We start from the raw sequence: 19,844 nt of genomic DNA, 5'->3' as shown, positions 1-19,844 counted from the left end.
ACGCCAAGATCCACGGAGCATCAAGTAACTGGATTTCCTATGCATTGCCTAAGGTGCACTCATAGACAAGGAGATTGGGACCACACTGGACCAGACTCAACGTGCTGCTCGAGAGTGTTACTCCATGAAATGGATGCACACCAGAGGATGAAGAGGTCAGTGGAGCTTATGAGAGTAAAGGTAGGAAACTACATTTTGACCAGGATGGAAGAAGCACTCAATGCAGCACCACCAGAGCGCATATAGTTAATCAGAACTGAGATGTTTTTTGTGTCAGTTCTTCCAGGAGTGCAGCCTAGCTCGAATGACAAATGGCTCCAAATTAAAAGATGGGAATTGTTGCAGACAATAACTTTAACTGTCAAAGGATTTAACACCATTAAAGAAGAACTGAGAGCTGTCCGACTGATGACCCCACAAAACAGATATGTTTTGGATATCCTCACAGCCATGGAAGGGGAGTGTGCAAAAAGATAGGACCGTCCTGATGCACCTACTCACCCGCCCACAATGGAGACAATGGAACCCTCACAGAGACAATCATGCAATTATCAGACCTACATGCCATGATGGATGAAATAACAAGTACAGCAGGGGAGGACGAAGGTTGGCTGTCACATATCTCTTTCTGAATACCATCATAGATGGCCAATGGGCTCAAAGTAATCATAGCTGCCTTAGTGCTGGTACTACTAGCATTCTTCATCTTCATCTTGCTTGTAATTAGGGAGATTACCAATCCCTCGCCTTATTTTGAGGATACATCCCAGAGTATTGGAGAGTGTAGTTGAGTGCAGATGAGGAGCAGAGGCAATGAGGCAGAAAGTAGAGATTGATACCTTCAGACATGTACTAAGGAGCAAGACCATTCCTAGCTTTGAAGACTTGGAGAAGGAACTTGAAAATGGAGTAGTTGTGCATGGAGATCCAACCGGCATGGTGTTGGTGGGTAGAAGTGGTGAAGTATATGTGTAGGCTGTAGAAGGTATGAGTAGTGAAGCTGAGAACTTTGTCTAGAGGAAGCAATGAGTAGAGAGGAACACATTTCTAGCATTTTAAGTCGTTTAATGCCAGCAGTAGAGAACGTGGTAGTGATGAATTGCTGCAGTTACAGTGCCCTGTCAAAGAGGACCCCAAGGTTTCCAACCGTGGGCGAGGGAGCAAGAGATTAAGGTGGGAAGGAGATAGGAGATGGTAGGGAAGGCATTGGAAGCTGGTTGAAAGATTATTTCCTTTTTTGAAAAGTACACCATGAGGCAAGTGAGAGCCATCCAGTGACGGATTGAAGTGAAATCCATTCTCAGGTGGCTATGGTTATGGAGGGCAAGGAAAATAAGATTTGAGTGTTTTCAGCAAAGACGTGAAAGTCAATGGATGAGATAAGTCTTCTTATGGCAGAGGTATAGAGGGTGAGGAGCAGAGGTCCAAGGTCTGATCTTTGGGAGAAACCATCAGGGAGAGATATGTTGTCATAGGTTTGTGAGTTCCATGAGATTTTAAAGGAGTGACCTTCTGTGTAGGAGGCCAAACAGACAGGAGCAGAGTTGTAACCCAAAGTCCTGGAGATTAAGGGGGAGAAAGGAGTGGTCAACCATCAACCTGCAGAGAGGTCCAAAAGGATGAGTATAGAAGAGAGTTTGGAGTGAGTAGCATCATACAAAAGGTTGGAGACATGCATGAATGCAATCTTGCTCAAGTGTTACTATGGGAGCCAGATTTAACTGGATCTCCAAGGCCATTAACCTCAAGTTAATAAGTGATCCGGTTGAAGAATACCTGCTCAAGGACCTTTGAATAATGGGGAAGGAGAGAAATTGGTCAATAGTTCCCCAGGACATTTAGCTCAGAAGAGGGTTTATTCAAAAGAGGCAGGACTGTTGCAGATTTGAAAGAGGCAGAGAAGAGTCCAGCAGCGAGAGAGATGGAGATATCAAAGAGCTAAGATAGATAAGGGCATGGGTCTATAGGAGTACAAGATGAGTTGACTATGCAAAGGATGGGTGCTAATTTGGTAGGGGAGAAGTAGTTGAGAAAGGGAAGGAAGAGTGGTGGCGGACAGAAGGAGGGTGGGGGAGGGTTAGAGAGGATGTCTGTGAGCATATCACAAATTGTATATATTTCAGAGGAAAAGTACTAAACTAAATCATTAGCAGAATGGGAGGAGGCAATGGGTTTTGAATTTGAAGGTGTGATTAAAGCTTGGAGAGTAGATGAAACATTGCAGGTGTCATTGTGAAAGGAAGATATTAGAATTGTGAATAAGGCAGATTTGGCAGAGTCCAGCGCAGCGATGAGGTCAGCAAGGGATTTCTTTATAGGCTAGCAGCACAGCAGGGTCAGTGATTTGCTCCAGCTTCATAGGTTGTGGTGCATCACTTATTTGTTTTTCAGGTCTGGATCTCAGAAGTGATTTAGGACTGAGGACAGAGATGGGTAGGTGTAAATGTGCATGCAGGGCAGTGTTGGTAAAAGGGAGTCTTAGTGGAAATCGGAAGAAGCTGGGTGAGTGGAAGGGCATTGATTAGACGAGATAGGCAGGACAGAGGTCATCAAATCATCAGGATAAGGGAAAAGAGACTATTGCTTGAATTTCCTCTTAGTTACTTGTATAGTGCCTACTGGAATGGATGCTCACTATAAAACACACATATTTTGACAGATTGTTTTTCCAGAAAGATATCCTTTAAATGATGTCCTGCAGCACAGATGTCACAGGATCCACTTACAGTTTGGTAGCTGATAACACTGTCAAATGAGTGGCAATAGCAATGCTTTCTTTTCCGACCTGGCTGACACCAAAGCTGAAAGAGCTAATGCATATGTATCACTATTGCTACTACAAAGTTTTGCTCTGCAACACAAATCCTTCTTCGCCTCTCACCCCCACATCCTATGCATCCTTTGCATCTCATTACTTGCAATTGTGCCCCAGAGGAGTACTGCACCCTGTGTACATCTCATTCGTCCATAACAGTTGTGTAGAGGACCTAAAACCCCAAAGAGCGATATATTTATATTCTCATATGTGGCATTATGTTGTAACTTCTTCTGTGATGTTGGCTGGTTTGTTATTTGGAGTGTGGAGTGTTGATGAAGGTTCTGTGAGCTAGTTTCCAGGGTTGACAGTTGGACCTGCTAAACTGGGTTGGGTGGATGTCCCAGTATTCTCTCGGATGTAATTTACGAAGAATAAACCTAACTGTTGACTTACCTTCGGCTCCAGCATTGTGTGAGACAGGTAGATGTATTCTTCGTAAATTACATCGGAGAGAATAATGGGACATCCACCCAGCCCAGTTCAGCAGGTCCAAATGTCAACCCTGGAACCTAGCGCACAGAACCTTCATCAACACTCCACACTCCAAATCACAAACCAGCCAACATCACAGAAGAAGTTACAACACTTCTCCCTCCCTACAAATCCCTAACAAGGACAACACCCTTCCTATACCCACACTTCTTGCACACCAATTACAAAACATTACTTATCCTACCCAACACTTTGCTATCAGTAATCTTTTGGATGCAAGATGCTATGTGCACTACCTATACCACAGTTTCAGTTGCCTTCGGGCTGAATGTGCTTCCCTAAATCCCCTCACACCAAGAGATACTAACCCTGTTCCTACTTTTTAATATTATTTCAAACCACCCATTGTTCCACCTCCCATTCAAATCACCTAGCACCTCTGGGCAACTGGCCGGCACACTCTATTAACACAACCTCTGTTTAATGTTTGCATCCTCTCGCCCAATATACACTGACAAGGGAAGACATACTCTGTCCATGAAGAGTACATCTGGTCATAGCTCCTTCCACACTGTAAGCCCCCCATCCCCTGTAGAGGTAGCATGCCTCACCAGTCAGGGTGTCCAGTATCTCTTCTTTCACTCACTCAGCACTAAGTATCTCTTATTTCACTCACTCAGCACTAATATTAGGTTCTATGTGTTATCTGCTCACACTGCATATGTCCACCCCTTGCTCCGCTGACCCATCAGCCCAGCAGATGACATGACCTGTCTTTTCATTTCCCTTGGCACTCATTTGCTTCTTTTTTAACCCACAACACTCCTGGAGGTGAGCTGCGGTGTCTGCCCATAAGGTACCACTGTACTTCTCCTTCCTTTGACCCATCACCCTTGCAGAGTGTAGTTGCCCCACCTACCCATAAGGCACCACTGTACTTCTCCTTCCATTGAACCAGCACCCTTGGAGAGCTACCCTGCTTACCTATTAGATGAAACTGTATTTCTCCGTCCCTTGGCCCTGCACTTTTAGAGAGCAGAGCTGCCTTGCCTATCCATAAGGTACCACTGTACTTCTCCTTCCATTGACCCAGCACCCTTGGAGAGCAGAACTGCCTTGCCTACCCGTAAGGCACCAGTGTAGTTCTGCTTCCATTGACCCAGCACCCTTGGAGAGAGGAGCTGCCTTGCCTATCCTTAAGGTACCACTGTATTTCTCCTTCCATTGACCCTGCACTCTTAGAGAGTGGAGCTGCATTGCCTATCCATAAGGTACCACTGTACTTCCCATTCTATTGACCCAGCACCTTTGGGAGTAGAGCTGCCTTGCCTATCCATAAGGTACCACTGTAATTCTCCTTCCATTGACCCGGCACCATTGTAGGGAGGAGCTGCCATGCCTACCCTTAAGGCACCAGTGTACTTCTCCTTCCATTCCTTGCAGAGTGGAGCTGCCTTGCCTATCCTAAAGGTACCACTCTACTTCTCCTTCCATTGACCCAGCACCCTTGGTGAGCAGAGCTGCCTTTTCTACCTATACAGCATCACTATACTTCTCCTTCCATTGGCCCAGCACCCTTGGAGGGTGGAGCTGCATCACCTACCCATACGGCACCACTGTACTTCTCCTTCCATTGCCCAGCACATTTGGAGAGTAGAGCTGCTCTGCCTACCCCTAAGGGACCATTCAACTTCTCCTGCCATTTACCCAGCACCTTGGAGAGTGGCGCTGCCCCGCCTACCCATAAGGCACCACTGTAGTTCTCCTTCCATTGACCAGAAACCCTTAGAGAGAAGAGCTGCCCCACCTGCACATAAGGTACAATTTTACTGCTCCTTCCAATGACCAAGCTCCCTTTGAGAGCAGCGCTGCCCTGCCTATCCATAAGGCACCACTGTACTGCTCCTTGCATTGACCCAGCACCCTTGGAGAGCGGAGCTGCCATGCCTCCGTAAAGCACCAATGCACTTAAGGTTCCATTGGTGCAGCACTCTTGGAGATGTGAGCTGTCTAGTCTATTCAGAAGGAACAAATACACTTCTGACAATGCTCCTGCATCAATCGAGAAATCAGCTGGCCAGTAAATCAACAATTTTCCACTTCACTTCTCCTACCACTGACTTAGCTCCTCTAAAGAGGTGAGGTTTGTTCCAACTGCCCAAAGGGCACAACAGCACGTTTCCTTCCACTGACCCAACATCCGCCCAGAAGTGAGCTGCGGTATCTGTCCATCGGGTACCACTGATGTAATGATGAGGTAATAATGGAGTTGGAACGTGAGGTGGTTAGTGCTTCTATAGGATGGTTTGGAATAAGTAGGTGCACTACTAAAGTAGAAGACAGAATGGTGTCCGTGGGGTTTTGATGTAACATACATGATAAATAAAGGACGATAAAAGCTCACCTGTGTTGCCGACAATACTTCAATTAGTAATGAATGCATATAGGAATAAGCGTGCAGCAAAGGGAGACCCTGTGGCACAGTGTTTGGGTTCCTCCAGTATATCCGGGTTGCCGGATGGCTGGAAGGGGGTCTGAGAGGAACCGAGCTAAACATCCCTGAGGTCAATGGAAGTGGGAAGGGCTCCAGGAGCTTAGACTCAAGCACCCAAGTTGGGTGAGCTGGGTGACTTGCGAGTGCCCAAGCAAGCACGAGCGAGATTGTTGTGAACTGAGAGATATGTGTTAGAGGAATGGACCTCTAAATGTTCACAAACGTGTACCAGGAACTGTGATACTGTAGGATTGTTGGAGGAAAGAACCTTTTAACTTGATGTAACATGCTGCCATTTTGTTTGAATTTGCAAACAATATTTCTTTTCCTTCTTCTTCGTGTCAGTCCTGAGGGCTGAAATCATTATTTTCTCCATTCTCCATCATGTCAGTACTGCTGGTGAAGAGTTGTTTTCCTAGTGAGGCAGCACAAGTGAGGAACCATGCAAGGAGTCACCATCCATCCACCGTAGCCCTTCTATGCAGTGCCTGGCGAGCCACCAATTCCGTGGATGAAGTGCAAGGGGTACTGGGCGACTTATATTGGCACGATTCAAAACATCAATTTCATGCCTGCAAAAAAGCAAATGGTATTACTGCATTCTTCCGTTGACCCAGAACCCAACACACTGCATTTGTTAGGCCCAGAAGGACACAGAGTCTTCAGAGAATTACCTCCTCTACGATCGGGAGAAGGTGATGGGAGCAATGAATATGAACTGGCAATGAGATGCCTGGGTATATACTATTATCCTAAAACAAATGTTGCATTAAATAGATGTTATATTTTTTCAAGGAAGCAAGAAATGGATGAATCTGTGGATGACTACCTGAGGGTGCTTAAGAAGTTAGCGTTAACGTGCAACTTTGTCAGGAGTTTAACATAAGCTAACCTCATAAGGGACCAAATTATAATACATATAAACAATAGTGTAATACAAGAAAGACTATGGATGTGTGGTGACCCTTCATTGGAGGAAACTAGGGAGATTGCCAAGAAGGTGGAACATACCACAATTTGTGCCAAGGCAATTAAGGAAAAGGATAAGGGTTTACAGAAACTGATGAATATTTCTGTAGTCAAATCAAAAGAAGGGAAAGACACATCCATTGGGAAATATAAGGAGAATAAAGCAAGTGTGACTAAAGGCAAGGAGGATTGAAAAGGTACAAAGTCTGAAGATCGAAGCTACTGGAGGAGATACAACTAAATTTATATGTGGAAGGTGCTATCATTGTGGACAAAAGGGACATTATGCCAATTCTAGAAATGTTCCTGATTTCAATCAAAACTGTTCAAGCTGCAGAATGAAGGGTCATTTCAGGATAATGTGCAGGAATAAAAAGCAGACTAATAAAGTATGATGGGTGCAAGAAAAGGATGGAGAGGAGAGAGAGGAACAAGAATTGTAAGTAGTTATAATTGTGCTGAGCAAAGGAAAAAAGGCCCAGACGAGTATATTGAAAATTGATGGAGTGTGTTCAGAGTAAATGGTTAACTCAGGGTCGCCATACACTATTATTATGAAGGATCAATGGGTAGGGCTCTGAAATCTGATATTAAGGGTACAGGTGTCTTTGAGGGTTCAGTGATTAAGATGATAGGTTATAGAATGGCCTTGGTTGAATTAAAAGTGAGATTGGTGGAAGTGAAAGTGTATGTGGCATAAAAAGGAGTGAATGTTTTGGACTGGGAAGATCAAGCCAGACTTAAAATTAAACTTAATCCCAGGAGTGAAGATCCTGCATCAATTGTGATGGGAAGTGAAAAGGAAGTAGGTGCATATATCAAGGGAAAATAAAGATAATTGTTCCCTAGCATATTTAAGGAATGAATAGTGAAGCTTAAGGAATATTGCCAGAAGATTGTACTCAAGATTGGGGTCAAGCCAATGTCACATGCTGTGAGACACATACTGTGGCATCATAGAGTGAGGAAGCTGAAAAGGTGTCCTCATTTTGGCTATAGATCTGTATTAAGTAAACCTGTCTTTCCCTGTCTCTAGAGGGTATGTCCCTGCCTCAACAGAAAATGCTTGTGTGCTTGTTGGAATGTCTGTCAAAACAAAAAGTTACCATCCTCTGTCCAAGCTAACTACTCTATCCCACTAAGAACTAAACCACTCAATGTTCCAGGTTCTCCTTGGCAAAAGCAGCAGGAGAGTGACTCCCTTCTCCTGGGGAAACCATCCAGTCTTGGTTGATTCAATAGACGTCTCTTGTGAAAGGGTCTGTTTTACCAAAAGCACTAGGACCAGGAGAATGACTCCCTTCTGCTTGTATACTTGGGGAAGTTTTCAAGACTGTTCCTTGATGTACTCTTGAACAGGTTTTTAAATGTCGTTTCATTTCCTCCAGCGGATTAATGAACAACTGGGGAAACCTTTTCTCAATTCTTCTTCTTACTAGTGACACCCTCTTGGAGCTACTTGTATCATGACTACAGGGGAGATTGCTCTTGAACCGCTCTTGGTCCTCTTTTATCTCTTTCCTGCAAGTTGGATTTCCTACTTTGATGAGGAACTTGGCTCCCGAGGCAATCTTGACGTTTAGGATTCTTGTCACCACTGTGACAAGAAAGTTCACTCTTAATCTATTCTTTACTTTAAAAGTAGGCTTGGAATTTAGGGAGACTATACCTGTGAGTTTCTTGCCTTTTCCCCCCTTGTATATCAGCACCAGTGTGCCGGCTTCTATTTTCAAGGGATACTGGACTCTTGGTCGTTTGTGGATCACTGTGATGAGGGAGACTACTCCCGAATAGCTCTACACTCTTGGTTCTCTGGGTATCACTGAGACGATGGAGATCACTCCCAAGTAACACGTGACTCTTTATCTGACTTGAACTTTCCCCCGTGGCCCATAAGGGTCTCCTGCAACTGTTACATTGGCTGTGGTTGGAGTGCATCTCTGGTTCATCCCAGTGTCTCCAGTCGTCTTCTCGTCTCCTGTGTGTCTCTCTTCCTTGGTTCCTGTTTCGGTGCAGCTCTGTGGCGCTGTTCTGCTTGCAATGGTTTAGGTGCAGTTTCCGGAGAACTCCGTCCACCTCCCGGACGTCGTGCAACCACTAGCATCCTTACAGTAGATGTAGATGTTGGAGTCAGGTCCATCCAAACTCACAGAGAGCCTCTCCGCCTGCTTCTCAAGGTTCTCTCTCTCGAGGGACGACTGCCTCTCGGTAAGTCCTCTTCTCTGAATTTAAATCTCCCTGGTCAGTTTCTCAGGATGCCAGCCTCCCTCACTGCAGCTGCAGGCCAGCTGCCTGTTCCCCATGTCACTAGGTCCTTCTTCAATCTCTACTTTATACAGCAAGCCCCACCCCCACTTAACATCAATGTCTCTCTTCATGCTTGCTTGATGCTTCCTCATCGCAGTTTTTTGCTATTCATACTAAGGTTATCCTTCATGTTTCCCTTAATCTTCTTCATCACAGTTATGTTGGATCTTGCAGGTGACACAGACAAAACCTTACAACAGCACACATTAGGACTCTCAGGAGGGTTATTAGATGGTCAACAAGGGTCATGAGTTGTAAGGGAAACTGTTTAGGGAGGTTATTCATGATACAGGAGTCTTTATTCCCATGAGAGGAGTCTTATAGGAAAGGGCTCCCATCTGGGGAGAGGTGACGAGAACCTGTGAATCATCACAATACCCATTGCCTTAAGAGATGATGGTAAGGAAGAACTTAATAGACTTAAGAGGGATGGAGACAAGAAGTAGCGGAATCTGAATGGGTCTTTCCAATAGCTGTGGCTAGGAAACCTAACATTAAAATCAGAATTTGCCATGATTTAACAGAGTTGAATAAGGCAATTGTGGTGTAGAAAATCCTTTGCCAGTGATATCTGAGATGCTGAAATTGATAGGTAATGCAGATACATTTTCTACAATTGATTTTTCTGCAGCATATCATATCCAATGACCTCAGCAGTTGAAGACATATTTTACCTTTATAACTGCTTTTGGCATGTACCATTATGTGAGAATGCCTGTTGGTTTAGCATCAGCGACAGCGTAATTTCAAAGAGTAATGCCGCACATGTTTGGGGCGATGACTGGGGTAAAGGTATTCCAGGATAACATTTTAGTGAGTGGTCAAGGAGAGAGACAACATAATGAAGTTAGGCATGGTGTTGGAGAAGTTGGAAGAGAAGGGGCTTAAAGTTGAGCATAGTAAATGTTACTTTGTCATGGCAGAAGTGGATTATTTGGGCCACGCCTTATCCAATTGTGCATATGAACCAAGGTCAAAGGCTATGAAGGTAATAGAGGAAGCTCCCAGTAATAAGGAAGAATTCCTTTGTTCCCTGGGGTTGGCAGAGTATTGCAATACATGTATTGCAGGATATGCAGAGATAACTCAGCCTTTAAGGGAACTCATGAAGAAGAAAGTGAAATTTGAGCGGACAGAAAGCCAAGAACAGGCTGTAAAGGAGGTTAAGAGAGGCATAATTGGAGCACCTTTGTTGAGGGAATGTGTCCATGGAAGTAAGTACATAATTACAGTAGATGCAAATTGTAAAGGTTTGAATGCAGTGTTATCTCTGAAGGATGGAGATTAAGATAGAATAGTGGTGTTTGCCTCAAGGGCCGTGACTGATACAGAAACACGTTACTCAGTAATTGAAAGGGAATTGCTAGCATGTTGATGGGTTGCAGAACATTTTAGGCAGTATGTTATGGGGAGAGGAATTAGTGATGAGTTCTGATCACATGCCATTAAAAAAGGTCATGACGGTGAGAGGAATGTCTAAGGCAACTCAAAGGATTGCCAGATTAGGGTTGAGGTTAATGGAGTATAATTGTGAGGTGGAATATTTACCAGGAAAAAGACATTGGGCCTCATTACGAGTCCGGCGGTAACCTGCCGGTTTTTCCAGCTCGGTTACCGCCGGACTCATATTACCATTCCGCCTCCGTGATTCCCGGAATTACCGGGGCATTACAAACCCGGTGACCCGGGAATTCCGTAGGTGGAATTCAGTAAATCCTGATTCCCATTGAGTCCCAGAGGACTCAATGGGAATGGGGAAGTGGAACCACTGGCACCATCTTGTGATGGTGCTGGTGTTTCCACGTCTGCCTGCAAGCGGGCGGTGTTAATCCCGCCAGGTCAGACCTGGCAGGAACGCCACCTCCCGCCTGCAGGACTCGAGATCGGGCGGTCCGGAATTAACAGTGGCGGCGGGTTTACCACCACTGTTATTTCCGGACCGCCCAACCCGTAATGAGGACCACTGTGGCAGATTTTTTGTCCAGGATGTCGTTGCCAATGAGTTATACAAACGTTTCAGGAGAATAAGCAAAGGAACAAGTGTGTGCAATTGTGAAAGCATTGGGTAAAGATGAGTCAGAAAATTGTAGCAGAGAAGACGAGATGTTTAATAATGTGAAAGAGTGTATTGTCAAAGGATGGCCAGAAAAAATACAATTTGGAAGAAAAGTATACAGGTTTCTGTATGGTCAAAGAGGAGTTATCTATTGAAAAGGAGTGGATTATGAGAGGAGGTGAGGTGATACCTCCTGAAAAAATCAGAGGATAGATTATCCAATTGGCACATGAGGGCCACCCCAGAGTAACAATAACAAAAATAAGGCTAAGTGAGAGATATTGGGGTCTGGGAATGGACACACAAGTGGGTAGAATACTGAACATGTGTGCACCATCTGCAAATTGTGACAAGAATTTGGTAACTAATAAACAGTCATTGAACTAGATTCCGGTGTTGAAGCACCATGAACTGAGTTAGGAATTCATATTCTTGGTCCTTATAAAGGGTTAAGACAAAGAAACAGATTCGTGTTGGTAATGGTAGACAAATTTTCACATAGGCCAGAGGTGACGGTCGTGGATAGAGTGACATCAATGAAGGTTAATGTGTTTCTAGAGACATTTATTAGAAGAGAAGGCAATCCACAGATGGTGCTTAGTGATGTCTGCCCTCAATATAGGGCAACAGAGATCAAGGAATTTTGTGACAGATTAGGATTGGAATGGTAGTTTGCATCCATATATCACTCAAAAACGAATTACATGGTGGAAAGATTAAATAGGGTTATTTGGCAATGTGTGCAACTAGCATTAGCAAAGGGCATGGATTCGGAAGAGGTTTCGCGTGAATTGGTATGGAGCATTAGAGTAACACCCCATATTGCTACTGGAGTTTCACCTTTCTGTTTGATGAGAGGAACTTTCAAGTAAAAATTACAAAAGTAGTCCAAAAAAGAAGTGTACACCAGGCAAGAAGTAACACAATTTATTCTGGGCTCAGATGCAGCTGGGAAAGCAATATTCAAGCGGAATGTGGAAAAGAACTACATGAAAAGCGCTGTCAAAGATATGCCCCAAAAATGAAAACTTTTATAATCGTGTTAACTAATTAGCATCAAATAATATTTCAACATTAGAGAAGCTAAGTGGTCGAACCACGTAATTCCTATATAGTGGGACAGCATTATCACTACATAGTTGGGTCCTGCAATCTTACCACACCACACTCAACCACCTCTGTGACATCACAGTCCAACCCCCAGTTCCCACATCATAGTTCCGAAACATTGAGACTTTTGAGATGAACAGCAGATCTTTATTCATCTGCCACTGGTCATCTCCACCCATTTCTCATGAGAACGTAACTGATCATGACACTGAAGGCACCTTGAACCGTTAACAAGTTACCATTTTAATGTTGCATCTTAGGGTCTCTTTGAACCTCTTCCTAGGCACACATGTGCAAAGGGGCATTTTGAAACCTCAATGGGGCATTTTGAAACCATCAGTAGATCTGTTTCATAAAATAATATGCCGAATTATGAAATGATCGTGCAGTCACTGCCTTCCTCTGGCATCCATGAGCGTTGTTTCCTGACTTTGAAAGTATTGAAGGCTGCTTCAGATTGTGGTAACACGTCATTTGCAATGTGCTGCCAGCCTCTGCGGATACTGGGCAATTTTAATGAAATACAAATTCATTTCTCATAAAAGCAAGCACTGAGGCCTGTTTACAGTGCCTAAGTCTAATGTTAACTCTTTCATACTCACCTGTAATCCAAACTGTATTACCTATAGGTTATTTGCTTGGAACACAAATAATTGATGCATTCCCCAGCCTAATGCATACTAACTGTGTGGCTATCAATGAAACCTCCCTCCCCTTTAAGTGGGATAATCCCGCAGCTGATAAATCTGCGCCTCTTTACCATGCTGAATTTGCATTTTCATCACATTATTCCACCCTTTTATTGATCTATCAATAGCTAACTCTTCTCCTCCCCCCAATCCACAGTCTGCTACTGTCTTTTCAGGTATCCATACTCTATTTAGTCTAGTCATATCACCTCCATCTTACTCCCAATTTTCCTAGGGACCCGCTATCAGTATACAACCCGGCAAATCCTTATAACATAACATCCAGTAGGCCTCATAGTTTTCTAAATCCCTGGGTTGTGTTTTCACCCAGTCAACTTCATCATCAATATTTTCGTTCTTGGTTAGTTTGTTAGTATGCTCATGTTTACCATTTACCCCGTCGACATTCAGGGGCAGCATGCATTTTCCTCTCTTTTTGTAAGTATATAGTCTTAAAATAGTTTTGGACATGCAGAAGGTGATGAGCATGAGGACCAACGCGGGGACCCTCACTCAAAAGACTCTGGAAAGTCAAGCAGGCACGCACGTGAAAATGCTGTCTAGCCAGTTGTTCGACTGCAGCCCACTAACTTCATTTGTCATCCTTTTGTGGAGTGTCTGGATTTCACAGATAGCTGCTTTCAAAGTTCCATTTGAACCTCCTCCATCAGGCACTACCATGCAGCAGCTGCTCCCGAATTTGGTGCAAACACCACCCCCTATAGCAGTGAGAAGGTTTAGGACATATCTATTCTTAAGAGCCACTAAACGTAGTGCTCTCAACTCTTTCTTTATCTCATTCACGCCTTTTTATGTTGATATGGCCAGCTGCAACAACTTGTACTGAGTAAACTGGAGCCACTTAGCATTAGCTGCCAATTGCACACCCGGAAACAGCAAAGATGTGAAAAAAGTGTCTGCCTTGGAAAACAGTCAAAACTCATCAGTAATTGCGGCCATATTTTCGGCACTCTTTTTGGAACAGTAATTAATGGCTTGTATTTCCAGCTCAGTAATGCTTGCTTCTCGTTTTGCTGCACCACCTTCTCCTTCTGCATGGTTCACTGTTCCTTTAACGAAAGCCCCATGTGATTGCTGTTTCGGGGCACCACCAGGGCAGGGCTGTACAGTGTAACAATTGCACAAAGCCCATTCCAATCCAGAGAAGCTGGGCATAGGCCTTCTATCCACATACCCACCACAGGTCCATTATAATAGCTGTCCCCTGCATCAGCGATGCACTCCTCATCACCTTGGCACAGCCGGTTTTAGTTCCCACATGGATGGACCCATTAGACCTGAAACACAAACGGAAAAGTGTAAGACTCTTGATGTAAACTGGTTGATGGGTTTCACCTATCCAGGTCAATGCATGCACATATTTCCCCCAAACTGCCTTGCAGCTATTGTTTATTTTGACATCACATTTTGTTCAAATCCCACCAAACCTTCAGCACAACATTGCATTATTCCCCCTCCCATTGGCCACTATACCATACTGTTCCTTTTATGCTCATTGATGGTCTTGTATGACACCAGGGAATATGGTGCCCCTCCTCGTCTATGCACTGCAGTCGTTTCTGTACACTTATCTTTAGCTTCCCCCTTTTAGAGCCTTCTGTTATATATTCTACTATCATCAATTTGGTATCTCTTTTTTCTGCCATCCTGTCAATTTGCACATAATTATATGTCTACACATCTTCCCCTTCATCCACCCCCTGGACAGAGACATTTGTTACTTGAAAGAGACCCCTAGTTTTACAGAGGGACAGGTGCATTAGGCACCCTGCTTGCTGATATCATAAATCTTGAGGCAGGAAAAGCGTGGGTGCCCCTATTACATGTGGGTTGATGGAGCAGATGCATGTTGTACTGTCGTGCCATCACTTCTCTTGAATCCTCCCCTTTCCCACCTTGCTAGTCCTGGATGTACAGTGGATGTTACGTATACCAAGTCCACAAATATATTTACTGCATGCCCTTCTTACATATTTGGTGCCTCAAAGATAGCCACCAATTCTGCTGCTTGCACTGGGCAGTGTACTGGCAGTCGTGTTTGGGAAAAACACTATCACTTTTCCTTCCCTATGTATTCCATGTCTGTGTCCCACTACTGCCGAACCAGAATGCCTTTTTCACGAGTCAACAATTGAGCTCCCATCAATAAAGATCATGTCCTCCCCCTCAATTATATCTTCTTTTACCAGGGGAATCCCCTGGCCATACATGCCATACAATCAGGTGTGCAATTTCCTTCCTCTATTGGTTCTGCAATGAACTCTGCAGGCTTACCGTCTTTCACCTCACCACTTCTGTTTCAAGGTCTGTTTGTAAAATCTCATAACCTGATGCTCTTTGGGCTATCAATGTTGATTTGGATCTCTCTAGCATGGCGAATAATGCATGTTCCATGCACAAAACTACTGGGTATCCCATTATTATAGTTGATGCTTTCTCAATTGCCAGCGCAGTGGCAGCAAGTGCCTGCTCACAAGAAAGGTGACCCACTGTAATAGGCCAGTGGTTTGTGTCCGTGTCCCTTCTTTTGTGACAGCACAACTGTCATTCCCTTACCATCTAACTGGGAAAACAAATTAAACTTCTCTTTATAATTGGTTGTAGCCAGTACTGGTGCGTGTGCCAGTTCATGCTTGAACTCATCAAAACTTTCGTTCATCTCAGCTGTCCATTTTAAGTTGCTTTTGTTTTTCTGTACTTCCTTGAGTGTTTAGAGGAGTGGCCTGGTGTATGTAATTTAATCGAAAAACAATGCTCTGCAATAATTACATAAACCCAGGAACTGTTGCATTTCTTTTACTGTTTTAGGCCGGGGGGGGGGGGGGTTTGTGTATTGCTTTAACTCTTTCTGGCGTTATTTTTCTTGCTTCTGCTGTCACAATCTGCCCCAAGTAAAACATTTCCTTTTGATAATACTGCAATTTCTCTTTGTCCGCCTTGTACCCATTGTCCACCAGTAATGTTAGCAGTGTCACTGAATCCTTCCTGTACTCATCTTCTGTTGTGTTCCACAATACAAGGTCCTTCCAAGTACTGGATCACTGTACATCCTACTTGAAAATTACTCAGGTCCATTTTTATTGTCCCTCACAGTCCCCTTGATGCAGTCTACTGTCTTCAAATGTGATCCCACGATACATAAACGTGGTCAGATACCTGGAGTCAGGATGCAAGGCAATGGCGAAGAAAACATTCTTCAAATCCACTACTGTGAATTAGCTGGCTCTGCTGGGATTCTGCAGAAAATTGTCGCAGGGTTTGGAACTAGTGGATTTTCTGCTTCAATAATAATGTTAAGTGGGCAGAGAGCTTGTATGAAACTCCATGCTCCTCCCTTTGTTTTTTTAAACGGATAGGTTGCCGTATTGCCAAGTGATGTAGATTCCTGTATAATGCCTTGCTGCCATAAGGCATGCAGGGTCTCATATATGCCCTCATCTGCTTCTTTTGAGAGGAGGTATTGCTTCACTCGTGATAGCAGTGCTCATTCCTTTATCTTAATGTGAACTGCCCCGCCCCTTTCAGTGTTCCCACATCATGGGGTCCTCTAGTCGATACATTCTTTGGGACTTTCTCAAAATCCTCCTGCATGTATTTTGTCTCTTTTTTGTGTCATCAGGGGCACTGCTCTTTCCTGTATATGTACTGGATAGCATATGCTCAACTGAAACACCATCTCCCCCTCTTCTCCATCTAGTGCAGCAAATAGTTCTGTTTCTGTCACTCTTGCCAGTGTTAGTGTGGGATCGGTGCACAGAATTGATTTCCACTCCATGATATCATCATCTGTAACAACCAGTATAACCATGTCCTCCCTTACTACTACTTCCCCCATGTATAGCAGTGTGTGTGTGCCTGGTGTGATGATTGAGGGGCATTGTGGTCTGAACAGGAATTCATTTGACAGTTGAAATACCTCACCTTGTATTCTTGGGACCCATCCTAGCACTATCTGTACCTGTCATGACCACTGTGAGGGGGCAGACGTTGTGCACCAAGGAGGCTCCCACCAGAACCCTGAGGGCCTTAAAACCACTGCAAAAGGGCTCCTGGAGCCAATCCTGGCACCTTTGGCACCAGGCTCATGCGTAGGAAGGAAGGGCTGTTCAAATTAGGTCCCATTTGTGTACATGGGCCTTTAAATCCAACATGGAAGCACCCACACAGTCTAGTTCTAACAACTTAGCCATGCGGTCTAGTGTTTTGGGTGTGGCAGGCCTGGAACTACTTTCCCTGGTATCACTTTCGCTGGGCTCTATAAACCACACCCTGACTGCAGAACATGCTTTGTGCTATTCTGCAACCAGCAGCGTGACGCTCACTGTGTCCAACTCCTGGTCTTCAGCATCTTCCTGTAATCCTGCAAGAGCAAGAACAAGATAATTCTGTTTTACCTGAGGAATCACCATCCAGCACTCAGCATCTCAACTGGGCTGCAATCTGTGGAAACCGAGAGGAGAAGAAGAAACATCAACCACCTGTGAGTACTAGCTTAAGGACTTCTGGCGAACTGCTACCACAGCTGCTGTCAACAAACCTACCTGCCTACCAGCAGATTCGGGGTCACAGCAGGCCTGGGCGCAAGGAGGGCGTACTGCACCAGTGAAGCAACTCGGGTAGCTCGCCAACAAACGTCAAGCGCCCCTGCACAAGAAACGCAGGACAGATAGCTCACCCTACAATTAACTAAGACTCATTATTCAGCACTGGGCAACTACGGATCCAGGGTTCCAGATCTCAGAGCCTTCCAGACGCCCCCGGGGATATCAGGTGAGCGTAACAGTACACCATAAAAGCACATCTGTGTGTGTGTGGGTATCCCTCACAAACTACTGTGTGCGTACTATGCTTGTATCAGCACTGCCGCCCTAGCTGGGCACATCCCAGGGGTGGTGCACACCATCCCTTTTTCTGAAAATAAAATGGTGGCGTTCAACTTGCTTAACAAATCTCTTCCAAATATGTTAAAGAGTGTGTCTTTGTAATACAAATATGGTGCTACTATATGCTTCGTGACTATTGTCAAAGGCAAGTCTTTTGTCAGAGGAACCTCTTGGATGGTCCCCAAAAAGACTTATATGTCCAATTTCTTGTTGGATAATGGGAACCATCCTTCCTTAATACAGGACCTAATAGCTCCCGTATCTTTAGAAAGGAAAAGTCCCTCCTTCCTATATGAACTGCTACCTCAGGCTCCTCTTCGGGGTCTTCAGTTACTGCTAAGACAGGACACACTCGTACTTCCCATGGACACCCCTATTGGGAAAGCGTATTGCTTGAAGATGTAAACAGATTTCCTCCCACTACTGCGGCTCCTCTGTAATGGGCAACCTCATCTTGCCCCAATATTGTCACCTTCCCTTGTGTGAGTGTCTGCGTTGGTGCCTGTAGTACGCTCACTGTAGCCTGCGATTCTGCTCCCCCTAGGGCCGGTCTTTGTCCCTGTGTAGGCATGACCTGTGTCTGTATATCCTGCACTTGCATTTATTGCTGCAGCACCATTTGTGCAACAGTGCATTGTAATGTGCTTCACAATAATCATGATATTGAAGAGGGTGATGACCTAGAAGTTGAAAGTGAGCGTCACCCAAAAAGGCATTCATAACTCCCCAGTGAGAGTCAATGATGGACATACCCGAGACGGGAATGAGACCAAGACCAAGTGCGGGTGAAGGCAAAAAGTAAAAGTTTATCCAAACCAGTATAGGGCAAGCAGAGAACTCTGGAAACTCTGAGAGCGCTCTGCCAGACATCAGCAGACATTCACATTTTGGTACATAACCACATCACCTATGACGTGGGAGCTAAGGGATACATGAATCGATGAGATTGGGCAGTGAGGAAGGGCACATATAGATCCTTACGGGCGAAGCTCCAGGATTGGTGAGGCTCCTTGAGGGGTCATGGTGATGCTTGTTGGTCAGCTGGATTAATCGGGGTGGAGCTCCGGCCTGATGATGGTTGATTGATAGCACTCTGGACTATTCTAACATTTGCCCTTGTGGCCACACATACTCATTCAGTGTTAATTGTATTTCATGATGCCCTGTAACTCCTGAAAATTGTTATTGTAATGTCACAAGGAAAATAACACATAACTCTATGTGTGAGTATTTCATCATCATAGGACATGCTATACAATAGGTGGGCTGCCACATGGGTTCAGCTGGCTTTTTCTTTCGTTAGATCTAGCGGGGGGACATCTTTATAGTATGTTAGTACAAAAATGAATATATGGCCATTATGATTAGTCAGGGTTGGGGTGAACTGGGATACTACCCGGTCAGAGGGCGCATGGCCAGTACATCAAATAGACGGTGGGATGAGAGGAGTCTGGGGGCTCGGGAGGGTAAACACCTTGTGCTGGCTCAGGAGGAGGGTGAGGGGTTACATTCATAGCATCACATCGTCGGTAGAACCAGGGCTTTACATCTTATCCTGGGCAAAGGGGGGATGAAAGGGGGAGGGCTGAGCATGCAGCGCTTCAAGAGAGGGGAGAGAAGGCTCTGCAGCTTGTTGTGCCATGTCTCGTGCATTTTGTGGGGGGTACACGTGAATCATACGAATGAGGCAAAAATAGGCCAGTTTATGTATAAGTACATGAAGAGGTGTGCAAAGTTTTACTTCCAATATGGGGTGTATTCTTTCAATGCTTTGGGAGTTATACACATGCTACAAAGGACACTCTATTATACAGTTGACACACAACATAATAAACCATAAATATTGCAATACTAATTGAATATATTGGGAATCGTACATTTTTAGAAAATCATTGAGTATATATTGATGTCATACATTGCTTTGTGTAGTCTGTAACAACCAATACTCCTTGCTTGGTGATGAGAGGCTTAAACATACAATTCATGGCTCTGTGTGCGTTCTGGGATGGGTGAGGGTCACCTTATTAAAATATATACAATCAATCTCGTGGCATACAACAACAGA

General features: G+C 44.5%; 1 long non-coding RNA gene across 1 annotated transcript in view; it reads right to left on the bottom strand.

Moving 5' to 3' along the window:
* Positions 1–13,669: 13,669 nt before the first annotated feature.
* Positions 13,670–19,844, bottom strand: part of LOC138569810 (uncharacterized) — a 44,494-nt gene continuing 38,319 nt past the window's right edge. Inside the window, exon 2 of the long non-coding RNA XR_011303335.1 lies at positions 13,670–14,173. This is a non-coding gene — a long non-coding RNA (uncharacterized lncRNA). The remainder of the gene's footprint in view (positions 14,174–19,844) is intronic.

Source organism: Ambystoma mexicanum, chromosome 2q, assembly GCF_040938575.1.
Source record: "Ambystoma mexicanum isolate Mex_15411 chromosome 2q, UKY_AmexF1_1, whole genome shotgun sequence".
Classification (NCBI taxonomy): Eukaryota; Metazoa; Chordata; class Amphibia; order Caudata; family Ambystomatidae; genus Ambystoma; species Ambystoma mexicanum.
The sequence above is the reverse complement of the archived record's forward strand: the minus strand, read 5'-3'. Positions and strand labels throughout refer to the sequence as shown.